This window comes from Sciurus vulgaris (assembly GCF_902686455.1).
Source record: "Sciurus vulgaris genome assembly, chromosome: 3".
In the NCBI taxonomy this organism is placed as follows: domain Eukaryota; kingdom Metazoa; phylum Chordata; class Mammalia; order Rodentia; family Sciuridae; genus Sciurus; species Sciurus vulgaris.
This window is the reverse complement of record NC_136463.1, coordinates 124,420,158-124,428,656: the sequence shown is the minus strand read 5'-3', so window position 1 is coordinate 124,428,656 and position 8,499 is coordinate 124,420,158. Positions and strand designations below refer to the sequence as shown.

Genomic DNA, 8,499 nt, shown 5'->3' with positions numbered 1-8,499 from the left:
GATATAATCCAGGAATTGCATTTTTAAATGTTCATTTTCCCCTACCTGTGTCTACTTTCACGCTCTGAAAGAGGTGGGGCTTATGGCACTGCTTTTGAAAGTGACCCCCCCAACCAAACTCTCTCACTGGTGGCCAGTCCTCACTGTGTCTTGTAGCCTGTACCACCTACCTCTGGAAGTCAATCCAAGAGAGAAGTTCAGGTTAAACTAGCAGTCCAGACCCTAGTGTGGAGGGTGCACCAGGGCAGGCCTGAGTCCGTCCTGCGGGGCCACAAAGCAGGTATCATTCCCATCCCCCATCACTCTGAGTTCCACCAGTAGCCCTGTGTTCATCTTCTCTCCTTTGCCTTCTGAGTGAGGCAAGGTGGAAGCCATGAGCTCCAGTCTTCTCCCCGTTCCCTGTTCAGCACTGTGCTAAGGAGCCCTCCCTGCCACTGGCCCTCAGCACTGTCCTCACTGGTGAAGATGCAGGACTTCTTGAGATGCCAACATGGACTCTCACATGGTCACTGAACCAGCAGAGGGTGGTGAGAGGAGACTGAGCAGAGAGTGCCCAGTATGTGGCCAGAGGCCTCCTCCTCGGCCAGGTGCAGGCAGCACCTGAACAGGGCCATTGGAAGCTATTTCAAAGGTCAGTGATGGAGGTGACCTTAGTAAAAAGTCCATTTGGATATACTGAAAGGTGGATGGTGGAGTCGGGAGACCACAGGAATCCTCTTTTACTTTTCTGAGAGACATTTCTGACAACTCTGAATGCTTAGGGAGATTGTGTCGTGTTCTCTTATACTGTTTCTTTCTTGTTCCTTTCCATCAACTTACACTTCAGTGACAAGATGAATGAGTTAATTACTCAAGTAAAATGAATAATGTTTAACTCTCTTCCTTCTGGGTCTATGACAGTCATGGAGGACATGTGTACAGTTGTGGCACCCTTTACAGAATTCAAGGGACACAAGAAATTACTTAGACTGAAGAGCTTCCCCTGAGTGGAAGGCATGATGCTCTGGAGACAGCCCTGCCTGTAAACGAGCAGGCCACACCTCTGGACTGGAGTATCCCCTTCCTCCTTCCTTCATTCCTTCACAAATTCACTCCACAGCTGGCCCTGTGTAAGCTCTTGGGATATTTGTGGTCTAAGCATCACTCTGTGAGAGTTAGAAAACACTCACTATCCATCTGACGCCACTCTTTCTTTGTACAGCAGTGTGACTGTAGCTGGGCACAGGCTTAGACTGACTTCCCAACCTCTGCTGCAGTAACATGTGGCCATTGTCTGCCTTTTCCCCCACGCAGAACGAGAAGTCATGTGGCAAAGCTTTCATAACCAACGCTTCCAAGAGCAGATGCGTTTCCTCCATGCGCTTTCGTTTTCATCAGTACAAGCAAAACTAAGAAACTAAGGGGTGGCAGGGCCACAGAGGGAAAGGAAGCAGTTCCCTGAATCCATATGGAGGAGAGCCATTCAGTAACTAGGAACACCTGAATTTACTGTCACATATACACATTTCTGTTATGTTTAAGCCATTACACATCATAAGGTTTTTGTTTTGGTTTGGTTTTTGGTTTTGAGATTTTTTTGGTTTTTGGAGGGTTTTTTTTTTTTTTTTTGACAGTTAAGTGACCCTAACCGGCACAGAAATCGATGCCTTGAAGTGGAGAACTACTGACTGAAATTCATATATAAATAATATGAGAATTTGCTTAGTGGTTTGGTACCACATTGCAAAGAACCAGATCCAGCAGTCTGAAAACCTGGAGATTCCCCTTATCCTCTGAATAAAGTACTTAATAAAACTATCTTCTGTGTTAACTTACAAATTTAACCCCATACCCACCATATCTGTAGCTCTAGGGTAGGAGGCAGACAGTTAGGGTTTGTGGAGCATATTCAATCTGCTGTCTGTTTTGGTAAGAGTTTTCCTCACACTAGCCATGTCTTCATTCCCTTCTTGTCTATGGCTGCCTTTGCACTAGGATGGACGCACTGAGGAGTTACAAGAGAAAACACGCAGCCCTTAAAACCTCAAATATTTATAGCTTGGCATTTTAAGAAGTTCATCCACCCCCAGTCCAAGCAGTAATGAACTGAAGTGGTACCAGAGCTACAAAATGGAAGGACCCCCCCACACACACAATAGCCAGGATTTGTACTATGATGTGATCAACAAATAAACTTTTACAGTATTTGAGCCATTTTATGTTTGGAGTGTGTACCAGCAGGTTAACCTGCCGTGGTAGACTGACGACAAAGAGCCCCCAACCTCGCCCTCCCCAGGTCTCTTTTCTATACCACAGTCAGTGCTTTCCTGCTGTGGATGAGCTTCTCTGTCCCCACCTTTGACTCTGGGTTCAGCCACGTAACTTGCTGCCGTCCACAGGACATTAGCAGACACGGCACACACCAGGGCTTGAAGAAGCCCTTGCAGTTTTGCTCTCCCTCTTGCTCCTCTGACTTTGCCAAGAGAACAAACCCAGGGTAGCTTGCTGGAGGATGAGGCACATGGAACAGCTGAGTTGGCACAGCTGTCCCCACCGAGGCCCCCAGACATGGGAAGGAGCCCAACCAGGATCAGCAGAGCCACCATCCAACCCATAAATTCAGAAGCAAACATAAGGGTTTGTTGCTAGAGGCCACTGAGGTTGGGTGGCATCCCATGATGACAAATAACTGTACATTTACTAACACATACATATATGTGCTGCTCATTCTTATTCATAAGCTGAGGTTCTTATCTTGTGTAAAGTTTTTCTAAAATCTTACGAGGTAATTAGCATATTTCCTTTTTACGTATGAGGAAAAGGCTCAAAGAGGGAAAGTGACTAGTCCAAGCTGCTCCAACTGAAAATGGCCAGAACTGAGGCGTTAGCTCTGATCTTTGCACTCCAAATCCAATGGCTTTTACTACAACATTTTCAAATTTTATCTAAAATCTTACTTAGGTATCATGGACTCAAACACATAGAAACCAGGCAAGTGGCATGAACAGCAAGAGACCACCCGGTCAGAGGGCTGTCAGGGAAGGACGCAGATTGGGGAGCTGGACAGCATGTGTCCCATCTCAAGGGGCTGCCATAATTCAACTTGGGGAAACAGTCACCACACAGAAATGAGATGAAGTTCCCACATTGTCTGGTTTTTCAAGAAAAGTCATAAATTCAAGATTTTATTTAAGTTATTCTATTTAAAATGCTAGCTCTATTTTTAAAAATACAGGGCTGGCTAAATAAAATACATGTGCAGTATTTGCCCATGAGCTGCCGGCATGGGGCCTCTGCCTTCTCGCTGCACAATGCATTACGGTTTAACAGTTCTTTATCCACTATGTCATGTCTCTCTTGTAAAAACCCTATAAAAACAGGCAAAATAGAGATTCTCATTAACGCCTTTAGGGATGTGGAAACTGAGGCTCAGAGAATTGTAAATCACTTGCCCAAATTGACATAATCAATGGGTAAGAGTCAAGACTAGCATTTTCAGTCTTTCAGGTTTCTATACTATTTTATTCCCTCTTTGCATGATAGTTGAAATTTTCTTGTTTCTGGGGCAAGAACAGTTGAAGCAGGGGGAGAGGAGTCTCCATGATTTCAGGAAGCCATGTCTACTCCAATTTCCAAAGCTCAACACTGTGTACAGATCTTTGTTTAAATTAGGGAACAGTTAATAGTCATTTCCCCCAAGAGTTTACTTTCTCTGATTATTTTCTTTTTCTCTATAAGTGAACCATATCTACTTACTTCATTAATAAAAATCTGTCTGCCCATCAAATAGCCTTAGGCAATAAAAACAAAGAAAATTCATAATTAAAGTATTAATAGAGTTTTAAAAGCTAGCAGAAATAATGATAAAAAACATGGGCATCACATCTATAAATTAAGCATAAAATTACATTAAGAAATAATTTCCTGCTAGTATCCAATCAAGGTGGCTCAGCAGACTGCAAAGACAATATAATACGCAGCGGACCATCTAATAAATAAATGGTCCTCGTCAAGGCAAGCCTATAATTTCTGCATAGGAAGCAGTACTGTTTTTACTTGGTTACTTCCTTGCTAAACATTTTAGCAAGTTTATATTTGAATGAGGAGACACAGGGAGCGTATAAGCAAATGGGAAGAGGAACAGATGTCTTTTCACAGTTCATAGCTGATCCTGAGTGGCCACAGAAGCTTTCAAGCGTCATCTTCCTGGAGTCATCTTCCTCTATTCTGGAGACTCTAGTTTTTCAAATGGGCCCAAGAACCTGACATGAAGGACACAGTAGACACACAGGGAAGGTGTCAGGGACACACAGAGTCAACCATCTATACCGGACAGGTCTCCATCTCTGGGAGAAAGGCCACTCAGTGACATTTCCATGGACACTAATGAGCTCTTTGACACAGTAGATGTACAGCAATTCACAGACTGTCCACATAAAAGGAAATAGTTGATGCTGAGCATAAAATGTGCTTGAGAAATTCCCTTGTTAAAATTCCAGTCTTTTTTTCATATTATTTGGGCATCAAAGCATATATGACCTCTCTATCTTTTTAAAAAATTTTTAAATTTTATTTATTTAATTATATGCAGTGCTGAGAATTGAATCCAGTGCCTTACACATGCTAGGCAAGCACTCTACCACTGAGCCACAACCCCAATCCAGGCATCTTTAGCTAAGAAAGAAAGAAAGAAAGAAAGAAAGAAAGAAAGAAAGAAAGAAAGAAAGAAAGAAAGAAAGAAAGAAAGAAAGAAAGAAAGAAAGAAAGAAAGAAAGAAAGAAAGAAAGAAAGAAAGAAAGAAAGAAAGAAAGAAAGAAAGAAAGAAAGAAAGAAAGAAAGAAAGAAAGAAAGAGAAAGAAAGAAAAAGAAAGAAAGGAAGGAAGGAAGGAAGGAAGGAAGGAAGGAAGGAAGAGAAAGAAAGAAATCCAAGTCTTCTAATAGAAACAAAATAAAAGATCTCTTCCTCACAAGATTGTTTTCATTCTGCCAAGTAAGTAAAGTGACTTGATAAGCAGAAATTGTACCTGAAGCCCTTAAGTAATCACAAAATGTTAGATATTACTGATTGCTTCTTTTTCTTTCTTTCTTTTTTTTTTTTTTTTTCTTTTAAAGAAACTCACTCAATTTACAATAGCTAGATGGTGGAACCAACCTAGATGCCCTTCAACAGATGAATGGATAAAGAAACTGTGGTATATACACAATGGAATATTATTCAGCCATGAAGAAAGATAATATTATAGCATTTGCAGATAAACGGATGGAATTGGAGAGTATCATGCTAAGTGAAATAAGCCAATCCCAAAAAACCAAAGGCCGAATGTTTTCCCTGATAAGTGGATGATGATATATAATGGGGGGGGGCGGTGAGAGAAGAATGGAGGAACTCAAGATTACATAGAGGGAAATGAGAGGGAAGAGGGATATGAAAAATGGTGGAATGAGACAGACATCATTACCCTATGTACATGTATGATTACATGAATGGTATGAATCTACATCATGCACAACCATACAAATGAAACGATGTACCCCATTTGTGTACAATGAATCAAAATGCATTTTGTAAGAATAAAAAAAATTTAAAAAAAAGAAACTCACTCAGCTGAAAATATTCTATAAAATCAGAGTAATATAATAGAGCCCTGAGGAGACAGGACCGTTAGGCAAGTGATCTGGGGGAAAGAATATGAATGTGGACTCCCCACCACCAACATCCATCCTACAGTGCTCAGTGGCAGAGATGGAATTTCTGGGAAGATTCCTTTAGCATAGCTTTAAATTCACCATCAAAGTAACAGCAGGATAAATCTTCTGTTGGAAGCAGCTTAGCATTTTACAAACTCACTACACTTTTCTTATCTTCAGACCAGATCCTTGCTTCCAGGAGGTTGGGAGCTGCCAAAAAGGGACATTACTGAGCCAGGCAGATGCCTCATGCCCAGGACTATCTGTGCTGGCTGACTGAACACCTGGATGGTGTGGAATGGAGACTGTAAGGTCGGGCTCCTCTCCTACAAGCAGACTTGCAGAGAAATCCATTAACATCTCGCCTCAGAAGAAACTGGCCTGTTAAATACAGAGGATACAGCTTGCCCTGAATCCCACAATTTGCATTACAGATATTTTTAGCAAGTGACCAAATACTAGTATTTGGGATTCCCACAGAGGACTCATTTGCTTACCAAAAAAAAAAAAAAAAAAATCACATTTATCTGTTCACAGAGATAAAAACTTCCAGACCTGTCTATAATAGTTTCTCTAATAATAATTTTAAAAGTTACCAGGGTTTAAAATGAGAATATTATTAGGTTCTGTGTAAGCTATAGCCTTTTAGTTCTAACCCACTATTCTTTTCACTTAATGTCAAATAGACTGAATCTTGAAGCAATGACTTGGAGAGTTGGCTCCTCCAAAATCACCTTCTTTTTTTCACCACAGAAGCTTCTTTAATTACTCATTCCACAAACACATATCAAAGCCCATACTGTGTGTGCAAGGTGCTACCCCAGGGGAGGTGGGGACAGGGCGGGGAGACCATAGCACCAAGACCCTATCTTACTTTCTCTGGTTCCTCTTCGACTCTCATCTCACAAGAGACAATTACTCAGTGTCCTACTTTTGTTTTTATTAAAATTTTCTGAGTATGACAGTTATATATAGATAAGTAGATTTATATATATTACTGGAAAATTGAAAAATATTGACATTTATGAAGAAGATAAGCAACATCACATGTAATCCCCTCACTCGGGGATTAAATGCATTAAAACATGGGAGGGGAAGGTGGAGAAGGGAAGACAAATCTTCCCAGAACTTTTTCAATATGTGTATGTGTCCAACTATACATTTTATTTTGTGGAAATTCAGTAATGGAGAGAGACGGTATAAGAAAGAGAGAGAGAGAGAGAAACAAACGGAAAGAAACAGTGATTAAAGCAAAGAGAGCAGAGATCAGGGAAACACAGAGGGACAGAGAGATGGCAAGCAAGAGAGTGGCCTTTAATCACTTCAGGTCTCCCTCCTCACCCGATGAGATGATCACCAGTTCCAGGGTCCTTGGGTCAGTCAATTAACGAGCCTCTATCCTACTTCTCTTTGCAAGCACACTATGTCTATATGCTAACCCAATCCTGCAGCATCTTCCTTTCCACAAGCACAAGGTCACTGAAAATTACAATGGACCTATCTATTAATAGTAAAAATCACTGCTATTTCCTGACTACTGGTTTTAAAAATACTCTTTTTAAAAATTTTTAAGAATTATGGATTTAGCAGGGTCTAGAGGATTGGGAAAACAGGAATAATTTCCATTGTGAAATGTTAATACCGCAATTTATTTAGCTTTTCTTTCTTTCTGCTTGTACCTTGGTGACTGATGAACTAGCCACTTCATCTCCCATTTTGACATTAAAAGGATTTACTTAGCAAAAAGGCCAAGAAAATGTCTGTTCACAATCTGGCAGAAGATTCTAGTTGAACCCAACATCAGCACTGTAGAAAAGTAGATTGAGGGTATTCAATTGTTCTAGAGCAAATGATTTTGATTTAAAAATAAAACCAAGTCATGCTTCAGAGTCAAGATATCAGGCAAAACTGCCAGAGATTGAATTCATTCCCATTCTTTTTGTGGAGGTTTTGATGTCAAATGGACAATAATTATGTTCTCATTCTGGTTAGAAAAGGAGAGTCAGTCTTTGATGATCCCCATTCAGGGGTCCCTTGCCTGATATCCATCTAGGGATCACTCTTTGTTTCCAGCCGAAGACCTGTCAACACCAAGCAGTTCCTCACAAAGCAGTGACCACCACTGAGCAGCCCGCAAAGTCCCCAGGAGGTGACTCACAGGATGGGGTAGTGGGGAACACGGAAGCCTCAGTTTCTCTGCCCACGCAGGTGCATCTGCCTGGGAGCGGACACTCCAGGCAAACAGCGCAGATGTTTCCAGGCCATTCCAGCAGCAATGGAGCCAGCACCGCTCCAGCCTGCGCAGGGCCCGTTGCCTCCAGAGAAAATGGACTCATCTCAACCCTCTTTTGCCTCATCATGAGGAAGGGAGGACATTCGGACACTTAGCTTCCTGTCAAGCATTACCAACAGGGAACACGCAGGGCTGCGAGGCATCTGTGGCCACACAAAAATCCTAACACAGCTCTCAGAAAAGGTCAACAGCATCTGCCGGTGGGCTGTGTGAGCACTCAAACGTCACATGGGGAGGGACAACCGATTCCTTATCTCCCCTTCTCTCTATCACCCTCATCTCATCCTGTCCGAAGATAGCAAAGACACCCCTGGCTGACTTCACAGTCCACAGAATGGCATAAATCAATTTTAAACCAGTGATTTTATACCAACAGTAGGGAAAGTTACAAGCCTGTGTTCCCTCTCCACCATCCCAAACCTCATTGTATCAACACCATCTTTCAAAAACACTGATGTGGCCTTCTGTCAGCTGTCCTTCTGCCCAGGAGGAGATAGGGCAGGAGGGAGGGGCGCCCAGCCCACCCTGGGCAGAAAGGG

The 8,499-nt window shown here is 42.1% G+C and overlaps 1 protein-coding gene across 1 annotated transcript in view; it reads right to left on the bottom strand.

Annotated features, from left to right (window-relative positions):
• MYO3B (myosin IIIB) overlaps positions 1-7,975 on the bottom strand; it is a 548,027-nt gene extending 540,052 nt beyond the window's left edge. The window contains exon 1 of the mRNA XM_079135472.1: positions 7,826-7,975. The gene's annotated coding sequence lies outside the window, so the exon portion shown is untranslated. The remainder of the gene's footprint in view (positions 1-7,825) is intronic.
• Between the last annotated feature and the right edge of the window lie 524 nt (positions 7,976-8,499).